Raw genomic sequence first — 16,000 nt, forward strand, 5'->3', positions numbered from 1 at the left:
ATGAAAGCAGTTGAAGCACCAGTTGGAACAGCTGTAAAGACTAGTTTGAAGAGGTTGATAGACAGAGGCAAAGGGGTGATGTGCTCAGTCACTGAGTTATGGCCAACACTTTGTGACCCCGTGGACTGTAACCTGCCAGTCTCCTCTGTCCATGGAATTTTCCAGGCAGGAATACTGGAGTGGGCTGCTATTTCCTTCTTCCAAAGGGGTGAAGGGTTCCCCACAAAAGCTGATGAAAGCAGACACTAAAGCCACATGACAAACCACCGCTGACCCGACTCTAGGCCAAAAGGGGTGCAGAGAGCAGGAGCAGTATAGTTCAGCCTGGCCCCACCCTACTTTATTCACCCTGTCCTAGATCTCATACTTCTGACCTGAAAAAGCAAACTTTAGCTCCTAAAGAGAGTACACATAGCCTATAGATCTGAAAGATGGTTTTTTGCTCTTTATAACGTACTTAATAATATTGTACATCCATCATTTTATTTGGTTCTCTCAACTTAACTCCAGGTACGCTGAGTTACCTCATACATGGAAAATCCAGGACTCTAAAATTCTAAACCTCAGGGGGTGTTCCTTTTCCATGAGCCCATGAACCAAGTCTATCTCACTGAGGGAAAGGTGCTGACTTAAGAGATCTGAGTGACTGGCATTCAGCCACACAGCAAGTCATAGCTGGCTCCTAGCTCTTTTGTATCTTGAGACACATGGGACGAAGCAGTCAGGATGCACACACACTAAGGTGACTAGGAAGTGACGTGTCCAAAGTGCCCCGGGGGCACAGTTCAGGTAGGATCCCCCACCTTCACTCTCCCTTTCACAGTTTCCCCTCCCTGACTTATGACTACAGAAGCCCCCGAAAGCAGGAGAGTTCTTGCTCTCCAACACAGAAAATTTCATCAAATATTTTGTGTAACACCAGTGCTGCACAACTCGAGTGCGTTATTTATCCAGGTGTGTGTTTGTGTTTAGTTGCTCAGTCATGTCTGACTCTTTGTGACCCTGCGGACTGTAGACTGCCAGGCTTCTCTGTCCATGGTGATTCTCCAGCAAGAATACTGGAGTGGGTTGCCATGCCCTCCTCCAAGGGATCTTCCCAACCCAGGGATTGAACCCAGGTCTCCTGCATTGTAGTCTCATTCTTTACCATCTGAGCCACCAGGGAAGCCCAAGAATACTGGAGTAGGTAGCCTATCCCTTCTCCAGGGGATTTTCCTGATCTAGAAATCGAACTGGGGTGTCCTGCATTGCAGGCTGATTCTTTACCAGGTGAGCTATCAGGGAAGCCCATTTATCCAGGAGGTAACATAAAAGAAGGATAGGGATTCTTGGAGTCATATACTCTCAAGTCCTAAACACCTAATATTAGGACAGCAGCTCAGATACATGAGTGGTCTGGTATCTTGGAGATGGAATGAACACAAATTCCTTAGAGCCTAGCTGCTAAGACTACAGATTTATCTTTTAAGGCAGATTCTGTCTAGGTGTATTCTTATGGGAAACCTCAGTGTTGAGAGTTTCCATTAAGCACTGAAATAAGCTTTTCAAGCCTTAGAACAGAGGCCTAGGAGACTTTGCATCTATTTGGGTGCCCAGTAGGATAACCCCTCGGAATGTGGTTATTAAGCATTTGAATTAACTATAATAAAATAAAGTTAAAAATTCAAATACTGTCAGACTACCCACGTTTCTCTTGCTCGATAGCCACTTATACTTGGTAGCTATCATATTAGTTAGTGCAAATGTAGAGCATTTTCTTCCTCAAAAAATATTCTGTTGGAAAAAGAACTTCTATTAGTCCTAGAGTCCAGAATCTAAATTAGCCTCTTCTTTTTCTGTGGTCATCAGGACCACTTTGGGTTTCATCAGGAAGGCCAAGTGAGTAGGTGGGGAGGATTGAGCCCTTACAGACACCTGCCCTCCAGAGAAGGCAGAAATGGCCAGCCTTGAGCAGTTGGTGCCTGAGACGTTAGGACAGAAGGCCGGGGGTTTCTGGAGATCAGTTCTGTGGGTGGTGCTCCTGAGGAGGTGGTAACAAGTTCTGTAAGTTACAGAATCCTCTGTGGAAACAGCTTCTCTAACAGGTCTTCTGCCTTGGATTGTCACGGCAGAAAATGTCCAGCTGAGTGAAAAGAATCTTTTGATTATCTAGTGAGCACAAAAACATATGCTTATCTGAAGGCAGAATCGTGTAGATCGTCAAAATGTCTTTTCCATCCACAAAGGATATACTAAAGGAGACACCTATCACCTGTTCTGTATGTCAAGAAGGAAAGAATAGAGCAACATGAACTGTATATGCAGCCCATGAGTTAAAAGCACTTGACATTTTCTATAACACATCCCCATGATATGAATCATCCACTGTCCAGTAAATGGGTTGTGCTGAACATTTGCATCCATTAGCTGAGCTGTCATAAAGACAGAGTGTTGGAATTGTTACTTCTAGTCTGCATTCTATGCAGTAGACACTTGGGAAATAGGTGAATGTTGCCCACGTAGCTCGTAGCAGCTTTCTGCAGGTAGGCCGCCATTAGCATCTTTCTTCTCTCTTACTGTGCTTTTCAGTGAGTACTGAAGAATTGCTTTAGGAGCTGGAGGAAGCTGTCAGATCCCCTGTGAGATTAAATGAACAAGCAGAACAGACAGAAAGGCAAAAAGAGACCTATCTGCTGGTACAGTGGCACCCTTGCTTTGATTCAGAGCTGTCAGGAAAAGAGGGATCTCCCATGCCAGCAGTAAAAATTGGCTCCTCCTTCAGTCCTCAGTGTTATGATTGTCTTAGAAAAGTATAGTTTCCCATATAAACACATTGGAGAGGACACTTCACCAGAAGGAATTTTCTTTGTCTTTAAAATGCTTCTGATAATATGCCAGTCCTTCTAAACAAATAAATTCTTTCCAGGAATTCTTCCCTCCTTACAGCTGCTCCAGTTACTGTTGGGGCCAATCTGTTTGCGTATATCTCCTTCGGGATATGATTGCCCCCCATGCACTCTACAGACGGAGACCTTCAAATGCCACCCTTAAGTCCCCCAAAAAACACTTTCCTGCTCAGGCCAGCAGGGGGGTCTGAAAGAGGACGACAGCCTATGATTTTCTTGTGAAGGGTCAGATTCCTTTCGGTGCTATGGCACACCTTTGAAACCATGCATCGCTCCTAGATGCATATTAATACTCCTCACTCTCCTTCGCTGGTCCCTCCTCATCTGCTGTCTCTTTATTCCAGAAACCAGCTCTTAATTTCATCCAATCCCCTGACTTCAAGTCCCACACATATATGCTGCTGCCACCCCAAATTCAAACCTGCACTCCTTAAACATCCAAAACTTGACCCCACGTGTCCATCTCATAAACATGGTGCATGCCAAGCATTTCCCATCTTGATTGGCAGCAATTCCTCCTTCCCCTTGAAGGCCAAAAGTCTTAGTGTAACTTTTGAATTATCTGATGAGGTGCCGGTAAATGCTCCACAGTCAACTATCCAGGAAAAAAAATAAAATTACTTGTTGAGTTTGCTGATTTCCACTGCGCAAATATTCTCAGCATGACTAGAAGCCATTGATGTGACTTTACTGTGGTCCAAGGTAAGAAGCCATGGCACAATCAGCTGTCCTAAGCTGGTGTAAGCTGGGCTCCACCACTAGCTTTTTGTCTCTTTCCCTCACATCCCACCTTCAGTTCAGAAGTAAATTCAACTAGCACTACTCACAAGCCACATCCAGACTCCAACCCTTTTTAGCCCCTGCTCTGCACCAGTCATGTTCTAGCCACCATCATTTCAAGTTTTGCAGTAGCCTCTTAACTAAGCTCCTTTGCCTCATGTGGTCTATTCTTAACTAAAGGAATCTTTTTAAAAGATGAATCATGTCACTCCTCTGTTTGGGACCTTCTAGTACTTTCTATCTCACCAGGCAATGTAAAAGTCATCAAACAGTAGTCTATTCCTGCTTTATTTTTCTGTATTTACCTTATTATTTTCTAACATGATAGTTTACTGTCTTATCACTTATTTGTCTGCGTTCCCATTCTAAAATATAAGCTCTATGATGCTACAGATTTTTGTCTCTCATGTCTGAAGCCCCAGCTCCTGTAAGAGTAACAGACATATAATAAGCATTCAATAAACAATTGTTGAATGAATGAGCGAATCTTACCTCTTCACTCCTTTGACCGCGTTGTTCCTCATCTTGCTGTCCTCCTAATTCCTGGGCCTTACTTGCTCTTGCCTCACTACTGACCCGAATGACTGTCCTTCACTGCTTCAGATCCCACATTTAGCAAGTCAGGTCCTGACACCTCCCTAGTTTGTACGTCCTTCCAGCACTGCCTGTTCGGATCTGCCTCATTGCCATCTATAACCTGGAGTAACACGTGAATATTCCTCTTCGGCTGCCTTCCAACATCTTCATATTTTTAGAAGGTGAATGATTATGTAACCCGTTTTCTCTTCTATACTTGGCACTATGAGGATCACTGAAAACGTACTTTAGGTGAATAATTATACTTCTGTGTGAAGCAAGTATCCATCATCACTGGTACAAGTTCATCAAAAGGCGATTAGTAGATGAGTAAATAATCAGAGTCATGATAATTAGCACTTATTGAACTTTTACTGTATATTGGACACTATCTACTTTATCTCTTTATAGCGATTTTCATATCCACTTTTGTTGACTTAGATCAAGAGTTTGAATTTCTAAAACAGCCTTTCAGGCATAATCCATGTTTTTACCTTTTTCCCTCCTGATTCTATCATTCACACTATAATCTCCCTGACTTTTAAAAGTGTTTTAAAATGCTCCTGACCCCTCTAACCATAATTAATAAAATCCAGATTCTTTATTCACATCCAGGGATAATACTTAATATCAGCAGGTGCTTACTGTTTCAAGTCTTGATTGAAAGCTTTGCGTATAATTATCTTATTTAATGTCCTCAACAATCCAATGAGGCAGAAAAAGAGGTATGAAGAGGTTAAATGGTTTTGTTCAGTGTCATGCATTTCATAAGTGGTGACATTGGGATTTGAACCCAGTCACTCATCATTCTGATGTCCTGTTCCCCAAATGAGTAAACTGGCAGAAAGAACCCCCTCATCTTCATTTCTTTCTGTGCCCTCTGCCTATCAAGCTATACAGCAGACATACAGACTCCTTTGCTGCTCCTGAAACACATAAAACTGAATCTCCTTTGTCAGTAAGGCTCTCCTGGACCACCCAATCTAAAGTGCAATCCCCTCTCATAACACCCTCTTCTTTCCCCTCACAGCAATTGTCACACCTGAAGGGTTTACTTACGTATTCATCTTCTTTGTCCACCTTATCTGTTTTAACTCAAAACAGCCTACACCTAGAACTTTTCCATTTTTTAAACGTCTGTAGGATCCATTTATGAACTTACTGTCATTAAATCTTCACTATAAACTCTGAGAAAGTGCCACTCTTCATTAAAAGAAATAGTGAATAATTGGCCATAGGTCAAAGAACCTATTCATGGTGAAGCCTAGATTGCCACCCCAACCCTTCTGATTGCAGAGTACTAGCAAGCTATACTTCTTCCCTAGATGCTCAGGATTTGAGGACCCTAAACAAGGAGATTACTGAAGCAACTGGCAGATGGGCTTAATAATCTCCTCTATAATTATCTGCAAATTTGTAAACCTTGAACTGAAAAATAAATCCTCCCTCCTCAGGTCTCTTTTTAGAATGAGGACTGAATGACCTAAAGGAGCCTCATCCTGGGGGCTTGCACTGAGCAAGTCACAGCGCAAGGAGGCAGCTAATTGCCGAACTTGATTGCAACTGCTAATCACAGTCATAGGGAAAAAAAGTGTTGGGAATTAATTAGGCAAGGACCTTCCGAACAGCAGCAGGAAGCCTCTGAGTGACCTTTATTTACAGTCAGTTAAACAGAAGTGTGACTAAAAAATGCCAGGGAGCAAATCAGATTATTAATATTGATTGCTTAAAGAAAATGAATAATTTAGAGGCCTAGTCAGAATAAATATCCAGTGACAGAGATGAAAGAGCACAGCACACCACATTTCTAACATTCATCCGTCATGTGGCAGTGTCCCCTGCTCGGAAATTGAGAATTTTCACCCTCACAAACCACAATTAGTTTCATGACCCAGCATGATTGCCACTAAGAACTGTTCTCATTCAGCCACGCATGGGGAAAAGCCAGAGTGTTGAACTAAAGCTTTTGTCAACACTTTGCATGGTAAACTAATTACAAGTTCATGGAAGGTTTACTTTCTGATTTTTATCAATAAAACATCAGCCAGAAGAAGTTGGATTGCATTTTCTATGCTTACTGAGAAAAGCTCACAAGCTTCCATTTTTGATCACTGTATACATTGTATGGTGCATATATGACAGAAGTGTTCAACGGGAAAGGCAAAGGTTTCAGGTTGCTTACAAGTAAAGATTTTCAGAGGTTCTCTCCAACTTTTCATAAAAGTTGCCTTTCATAGGCTAGAGTCAGTTTTATACCATACCTCACCAGTGTCATGCCTCTGTCCTAACTCCATCTGATGATAAGACAGACATGGAATATTTATTTATAGAAACATCCTGAACAGGTACTTTTGAATTACATATTTTCTTGAAGCAGTGATTTTTAAGATTTTTATGCCATGTTGAAGGGTTTAAGTTATACTTAAAGTTATGTTCTCTACCTGGAAATATCAATTAAATTTCCTGATGGGGAGTTATTGCAATAATTATGTTTTAGGGAAGTAGATATTAATAGTTTTGCTGAAGTGGCAGTATTTCAGGACTACCATAGTGTTGGAGAATCCAGGCATATTCACTTTGGATAGGACTCAGAGAAATTAAGCTCTGAGGCTATCAGATTAATGTAGCAAATCAACTAGCCATGTTCATGGTAGTCACAATTTCTATATGACAGCAAACATAATTTGTAAACCAATCAATAAAGCAAGTCAAATCATTCATTTTCTCTATCCAGTGTAGGCATTAGTATTCATTTATACCTATACTAATATATGTTATTCATATCAAGTGTATGTACGCTCAGTCATTCAGTCATGTCTGACTCTTTGCAATCCCATGGACTGTAGCCCACCAAGCTTCTCCATGTCCACAGAATTTTTCCAGGCAGAAATACTAGAGTGGGTTGCATTTCCTACTCCAGGAGATCTTCCTGACCCAGGGATTAGACCAGAGTCTCTTGTGCTGGCAGGCAGATTCTTTACCACTGCACCACCTGGGAAGTCTAAGTATAGATACTAGCATATCACATACACATACACACGAAATAGACATTGAGATGAAATGTTTTCCAGTTCTTTACAGTGAATAGAATTGAACTCTTTTTGCTCTTTTACACATGGTTTGAAGTACATTCCCTTAGTACTCAGCTGTAGAATGGCAGAATATATTGCTAGATCATCTCCCCAGGTGTTCCATTGCCCTGCAGTTGGGAAGGAACCAAATGCAAACCTCAGTGAGGATGAGATAATTTCCTATGTGAATTATTGACTTACATTGCTCTCATTCTATTGCCTGTTAGACTTCAACAAATATTGCCCAACTGTTAGGTCTGACTGACCCTAGATGAGACCCAAAATCAGCCTATTTATGTTCTTGTGGTCAAAAAAAAAAAAAAAGGTACTAAAGTTTGGGAGATTATGCCAAGTATTGCTGACATCTTCCAATATGGCTGTTATTGATCTAAGCATTGATTGGATATTTGTCAAACATGAATGAATTCTCACTTCTCTGTTCACAGTACCAATGGTCCTATTCTAAAGTAATGTGTTTTGGGTTCCCCCCACCCCCCCGCCCAGTAATAGGAATTACTGCTTTTGAACTGTTCTAGAGGACAATAAGTGGAGAAGGCCATGGTACCCACTCCAGTACTCTTGCCTGGAAAATCCTATGGATGGAGGAGCCTGGCAGGCTACAGTTCATGAGTCGGATACCACTGAGTGACTTCACTTTCACTTTTCACTGTCATGCATTGGAGAAGGAAATGGCAACCCACTCCAGCGTTCTTGCCTGGAGAATCCTGGGGACAGGGGAGCCTGGTGGGCTGCCGTCTATGGGGTCACACAGAGTTGGACACAACTGAAGTGACCTAGCAGCAGCAGCAGCAGCAGGGGACAATAGGAAGGTCGTTCAATTATGCATCTGTCTTGCTATATAGACTTTTTTTCATGAAAATTTGTATTAATATAGCACTGCTTTTGGAGGGAGAAAAGGTTATGTGAAAATCAGGTTCCTCAGTCCTCTATCATTCAGCACCAGTACACTATCACCTAGTTCAGTCAATAAGTTGTGTCCGACTCTCTGTGACCCAGTGGACTGCAGCACACCAGCTTCCCTGTCCTACACTATCTCCCAGAGTATTCTTGCCTTGAGAACTCTATGAACAGTATACCACTACTGCAGGCTGACAATCTTCTGATGGTAACATTTTCCTTCACTTGGTATGTTTCAGGTAGATAGAGGTTAGTAGAAGATTTTTCTTTGCCCCACAGATTTGGAAAATATCATTATTTATAAGCCATTTTATACTATTTCTAGAATCTAGTATCTTCCTGACTATTTAAAATTAGCTTGTCTTTTTTAAACATGCAAAACTAATGCTCAAAAGAAAAGCATCAACAGAAAAAAATGTGGATAGCCTTAATTGAATGTGAGCATAAAGCTTTAATCACATCTGATGTTAAAGTAATACAGTTTTTATTGAGGTGTGCTAAATGATTCAGGTGGCTGGCAGGTTGGTTACCACAAGTCATTAGATTGTGAGGGAATTTTATGGGCTCTTGTGTGCATCTAGATACTAGCACACTGACTGTGGCAACCTTTCTTCTCCAAAGCAATTTTCCCTTTCAGAAAACCAAACAATGCAGAATTATGGCCTCTCCTTTAGATTCCAGAAGCCCACCTAGAATGGGACTAGACTGTGGGTACAAAGTAGAGCTCACCTTGTGATTCTTTTCCTATTTGAAGTCGACAAAATGAATCTGGTTCTTTGGAAAGACAATAATGTGCAAATGTGCCTCTTTTAATATATGAAAGCTAACATTAAATACTTCATCTTATGGCATTCTGGTGCTGGGACGTATTGAAGGCAGGAGGAGAAGGGGACGACAGAGGATGAGATGGTTGGATGGCATCACTGACTCAATGGCCATGAGTCTGAGCAAACTCCAGGAATTGGTGGTGGACAAGGAAGCCTGGTGTGCTGCAGTCCATGGGGGTCACAGAGTCAGACACAACTGAGCGACTGAACTGAAGGCATTCTGAGATTTCTTGCTTTTGCTACTTGAGGGTGTGATGTTCATGTTACTTGTGTGTCATTTGTAATGGGGTGGCCTGGCTTTATGTGCAGATGTGCCCCATTTTTTCCATTATGGAAAGCAAATAATATGATTGTAATAATTCCTGGCATCAGATTATAAAAGCAGCATCTTTAGAATCTGCAAATGTGCTGTTTTTATTTTATCCCTTTGTTTATACACAGATTAAAACATGATCCCCCATGGCTACAGCTTGTAATTAAATGGTGTTCTAAGGCTGTTACAGAGCAAGGGAGCAGTGCTTGAGTGACTTTGAAATAGAGTCAACACCTGAGGAGTAAATTTTCTCCTTTGTTTTTCCCTTGGCCTTGAATGTTTTGATAACGTTGAAAAGACATAACAAAAAATGTTATTATTTAATGAGCAAAGAAATGTAGCTAGTCACTACACCGCCTGCTGCAGGAAAGAAAGATTTTTCAATATTACTTGAAGGATCACAGGGTTGGGGGTGGATATTTTCCATATAATTAATTTCATCTTAATTTGCTTGGTTTTCTGTAGATCATCAGATAGAAACTGCAATATGTTTCTTTGTCTCTTTTATTCCCCTGAAGTCTCAGCATAATTTAGAACTAGGCAAAAGCGATTCTTTCGCACTTTGCATGCAAGTCACAGTTTCCTTATTGGGTTCCAAAGGATCCCTGGTCTCCAAGCTCCAGTACACAGCTGCCACTGCATATGTTACTGCTGAAAACGAAAACTTGCTGAAATAATCATTCCCTGTGTTTTTAAAAGGCTGTGTTTAAAGTACTACTTGACACATCTCATTTCTTTAGGGAACTTGAGTTCATATCACTAAACAGCAGAGCCAATGAAACCCTAAGGTTTATTTTTTTGTATTTAATATTGGATATTATGAACAATATTAAGAATCGCTAATAATCAAATTCATTTGAGCCTGAAGCATTATATGTACTTTAGTTTCTAGCATGCAAAACACAAAGATAAATTAACACTAACACAGTAGTGAATATAAAATTTGGGTACTTTTCCATGCACATTATTTAAAAATGTAAATTCTTATATACACACAAAACTAGTATGACTTTTGTTTAAAATTATTAAAGGCTTTATTAATTTTTTTTCTTCTGTGATCTTGCTGCTGATTATTTCCAGCACTCTCTATAAGTAGCAAAAGTAGAAAATAATGTTTCCCTTGCTTTGCTAGCATAAAGAATCCATACCAGTTACCTTAAATCACAGGATACATGAAACCTTCCATCTAAGTAGAGACACTTCCAAGCCTAGATGTCTGTGAACTTCTGGTTCCTTTATGACATGTAAATAAGATAGTAAATAATATAGCTCCCACCCAATAATTTTCCAAAGTTAACATGGAGAAAGAATCATTTGGACATAGCCAGGATCTCCATTCGTTTTAAAGTTAAGATCCTTCTGAAAATAAAAACTTTTGTTATCAGCATCCCTGCGGGGTGAAATTAAAAGTGTAAGTAAATGGAAGTTAGTCTGGGCAGAATTCACTGACAGCCCAAAAAGCAAGTTAACATTTAGGATTTCCTACCTTTTTCTTTCAAGCAAAAAAGAATAACAAGGCAATTTTCTCAAAAGCCCCAAGCATGTTTTAGGAGTTTTGTTTTCCCACCTTTCCCACTGCTCCCCCACCCGCATTCTGGATTGTCAAACAGAAATAGGAAACATTTCCAAATGAAAAATTATTCCAAGCGTGGTTTTAATCCAATAATCATTACCAGATTGAATTTCAAAGAATTCTAAAGATTTTTGTTTTTATGTTTGAATGAAAAAAATAAGTTGCATTTGAATAATATTTCAGTGGTTTTGTAAATAATATTTATGTTTAAATTTAAATACAAAGTGTGGATAATTTAAGGTAATAATTTCAGTAATTACAGAGTCCCCTTTTAGCTAAGTCTTAATCAGCATGGAAGAAGATTTTTTTGTGGCTTCATTTCATTCAGATGATGTCAGCAGATTCTGAGGCAGGAAAATAGATATATGTTCCTTTGATGTTTTTCTTGGGAAAGTTGGAAGTGTATCCTGTAGGGAAGATACGTTTCTCCTTGCCTGCTTAATAGCCCCCAGAGACACAGGAAGTGACCCGTATAGCTCATATCTGATTAGTATACAGCCATACAATTTTTTAATAATTCAGTGATTAATTTTATTAGTTAGAAAAGTTATAAGTATGGCCAATATAAAATAATTTGTAAAAATCCCTGTCTAACTACTTAAAGGTGGGGAAAAAAAGCTATTTATGATTTGAACCATTTAGTTCTTTTTAAATAAAACTTATACTGATCAGATACTCTCCAACGGAAGTGGCCCTAACAGTTCATGGGCACAGTGTTTATCCTGTTATAGTCCATTTTACGTCTATGCTTGATTCTCAATAAACGTGTCTTCCTTGAACAAACCCACTGAAAATTAAAATGATTTCAACTACGATGGTTACTAGGTTGAGCTGTATGGATGAATTTCCATAAAATTCCTTTTAAAAATCTTTTGTTCACCTACCTTGATAAAAAATTCTAGTAAATAGTGTAAACTCTCGAGAAGAACATGTTTAGAATACCACATATGGCAAGCTAGCACTATCTGGAATTAAATTTTACATGAACTTAATCATCCTGTATGAAGATTACACCTCAAAATACCTATACTCTCAAAACAATTTACAGATCAGGAACATTATTCATCATTATTTAGTATATCTAAGAAAAACACATTATGTAATATGCTTAATTTCCCCCATTTGAGGTTGTGACAGAACTCATTATAAAATTTTTTTACAAATATCTTAATTTGAGAGGAAATATATATTTTAAAAATATAAAACCTGTTGACTGACTGATTTCTTATGTGGGAGTCTGCATAAGAAATAACAGAGAATGGGATACTGGTCCTGCCAATGAAAGAGGGGAGGACTGTGGTTGTGGACCCTGAGGGGACGCTACCCAGCAGATGGACTGATCACTTGTGAGAAGGAAGAGACCAGAAGCCGAGAGTAACTTCAGACTTGCCAGACTCTAGATCTGAGTAGCCAGACAGAAATGATTATATGAACAGAAATAGCGGAAATAGGAATTTGGGGATACTATAATGAGTTCAGTTTTGAATCTTTTGAGTTTCGCTGAGCCTCCAGGACAGGATATTTAGATGAGAGATGGAAACAACTGATTGTTTAAATGTTGAGGCTGGGGAAATAGCTGTGGGAATCTTCTATACCCATATCTATCTCTGTATTTGCTGATTGAAAATAAGAAATGAACAATGAATAAGAGAATGATTACCTATAACCCTGCTATCCAGAAACAATCAAATAATATCGTTATAGTATAATAAGTAGTTCATTCTTCAGTCTTTCCACTACACACATATACATACATAAACGTGTTTTTCATCCACTCACCTGCATGCATAACTATTCTGTTACACAACTTGTAAGCAGACAGCTAAGGTGTTTTAGCATAACATTGTTACAAAGTCCTAGAGTTGACATGTCACATTGTGACCAAATTGCAATAATAGTAGCTAGGAGAAAAGAATAATAGACTGGGAGAGCACCTGATTAGGTGCTGGTAAATGAGTCTTTTTTAGCATACCTTGTTTAAAAGAGGATTTGAATCCAAAGAAAAACCTATTCAGAAATACTGTATTTTAAGTCAACACATCAAATCAAAATTGTCTCACTGAATTCCTTCTGCCTTCCTAATGCTTGATCCTCTTCAGTCTGAGACATGATTACAGCCAAGTTAATTAGCATAATCAAATAACTGTTTGGCAAATCTTTTATTACGTTAAGAAAAAGAGCTTGCTCTAGGTTGGTCTACATCACAATTATGGCAGTCCTGTTTGAACCTGTGATAATGGTTTTAGACATTAGAGCCTCAAATTGCTGAGTTTCAGAAGTCCCAACCAAAACTGCAGTTCCCTGCAATGTCTTAGTGCAGGCACACAAGAAGGGGGAAAAAATTACTCAGAGAAGAAAATTATATACAAATCTAAAGTGTGAAAAACATTGCCTTAATCTGTGCTTCAGTAACATAGTATAAAGCTACGAAGAACAGTGGGTCTGTGCCTCTCAAGTCTCCAGTGAGAAAAACATCCAAAAGTTCACAGAGCTCAATTGTTTCTCCAAAATGCCCAATTAGGAAAATTAATTAACTAGGCATAATGGGCCCTGTGGTGAAACTGCTTCATTTCGTCGGACTAGGAAGAAAAACTGTGAAAACCCAATTTTTCCTCTTGCTGTACCCTTCCACAAAGCTATGATGAATAGGAAGATGTATTACAGTGTCTCAACCTGGTTTACTCTCAGCTACCAGTTATGACATCTCAAACTCTTTCTCACAGAATTCTGATTTTTATGTAAAATCTGAGCAGGTTTTTACTTTTTAAGGTTAACACTGTGTGTTACGATCCTGGTCTCCCAAGACTAGCTTTTAAATAGAATTTAATCACTTCAAGTTATCCTTTCTGTAGAGATCTGGAAAATAAATAGATCTAAATCTTTCTCTTTTTGGTTTCATTTTTCATACTAATAGTGGGTGACAGGGCACGTACCAACAATGGCCAAAACAAGTGCAAATCATACAGTTTCCAGAAATTTTCCAACTTTGTCTTGATGATTATCCCATATTCTGAGAGTCTTGCTGATATCTTTTTCTCCAGAGCATAAAGTTAATCAAATTTTGCTTTTCTTCAATCCCTGGGTTTCTCTAGATGATAAAGAGTGTTTTGTTATTTCAGACTGGTTCAGCATAAAGGCCTGACCAAACCTACTGGTGTGAGAATAGATGTGCATCCATAGGAAATTTATATAAGCCTGATTTTATGAGACTGATTTGCATTTCTGGAGATTACCAGACTCATCAGATAAGTATGCCTTCTAGTCTCTAAATCTGAGGTCGTAGTAGGGTTGTTTTCTCACCATGAAAGTTCTGAACTATCTAAACAGAAACTACAGTCTGGAGTTCTCTGATACTGCTTGGATCCCAGTCCTCTCTCCATCAGATTACTGCCTGAGTGAGTTAATCTCTCTCTGCCTTCAGGTCTCTTCTATGAAAAGAGAGATCATATTACCTGCCTCATAGGGATACAGGATTCAATACGTTTATGAGATAGAATGGCCCACAACTGTGCCTTTCACATTGCAAGCACTGGTAATTACTATCATTGGGAGGATTTATTTTGTAATGAAGTTGGGTTAGGCCTACATTGGCATTGTGGTACAGAATTGTGTCTCCCACAAAATTTGTGTATTGAAGTCCTAACCCTCAGAACCTCAGAATGTGCCTGTATTTGGAGATAGGGTCTTTAAAGAGATGAGCTAGAATGAGATTGTTAGGGTAGACTTTAATCCAATAGGACTGATATCCTTCGAAAAGAAAAGGTTAGAGCACAGATGCAAAAGGAGGGCCCTGTGAGGACATTGGGAGAAGATGGACATCTACTAGATAAGGAGCGAGAGACCTCAGAAGAAACCAGCCCTACCAGCACTTTGATCCCCAACTTCTAACTTTAGAACAGTGAGAAAATAAATCTCTCTTATTTGGAACACCAGACAGAATCAGAGGCACTTTGTTTGGCAGCCCCAGGAGACATACAAATGGACTTTAAAAATTGAAGTTTCCTAGTAAAAGTCCTTGTTTGTGGGCTCTCTTAAAAGGCAAGAGATCTGACAAGGGTAGACTTCCCTCGGCTACATGGAAACAGAAGCTGGCAGTTGAATGACAGAGTTCTTTTTCGCTGTTCTTTTTAGAGAGAGAATGGGTTATCCAGTTGATCATGAGGCCACTGTCTCCCATTTGCTCACACCCAGTCCGCTGGCCCCATTGGTAGTAAGGCTCCAGGTCTAAACATCTGGGCTTCCCAGGTAGCTCAGATGGTGAAGAGTCTGCCCACAGTGCTGGAGACCCAGGTTCAATCCTTATGTCCATAAGATCTCCTGGAGTAGGAAAAGGTGACCCACTCCAGTGTTCTTACCTGATGAACTCTGAGGACAGAGCAGTTTGGCAGGCTATAGTCCATGGGGTTTCAGAGTCAGACACGACTGAGCAACTAACACACTTTCACTTTTTCTAAAGGTCTAGTTCAATTTTGGTGATTATTAGATTGGTTCTATTTTTCCAAATTTAGCTAGATAATCCCTGGTGTAGAAAAAGACTTTCTCCTACAAACAATAAATGCTGGAGAGGGTGCAGAGAAAGGGGAACCCTCTTACACTGTTGGTGGGAATGCAAACTAGTATAGCCAGTATGGAGAACAGTTTGGAGATTCCTTAAAAAACTGGAACTAGAACTGCCTTATGACCCAGCAATCCCACTGCTGGGCATACACACCAAGGAAACCAGAATTGAAAGAGACACGTGTACCCCGGTGTTCATTGCAACACTATTTACAATAGCCAGGACATGGAAGCAACCTAGATCTCCATTGGCAGATAAATGAATAAGAAAGCTGTGGTATGTATACACAAGGGAATATTACTTAGCTATTAAAAAGAATGCATTTGAATCAGAATCAGTTCTAATGAGGTGGATGAAACTGGAGCCTATTATACAGAGTGAGGTAAGTCAGAAAGAAAATCACCAATACAGTATACTAACACCTATATATGGAATTTAGAAAGATGCTAATGATGACCCTGTATACAAGACAGCAAAAGAGACACAGATGTAAAGAACA

Source organism: Budorcas taxicolor, chromosome 7, assembly GCF_023091745.1.
Source record: "Budorcas taxicolor isolate Tak-1 chromosome 7, Takin1.1, whole genome shotgun sequence".
In the NCBI taxonomy this organism is placed as follows: Eukaryota; Metazoa; Chordata; class Mammalia; order Artiodactyla; family Bovidae; genus Budorcas; species Budorcas taxicolor.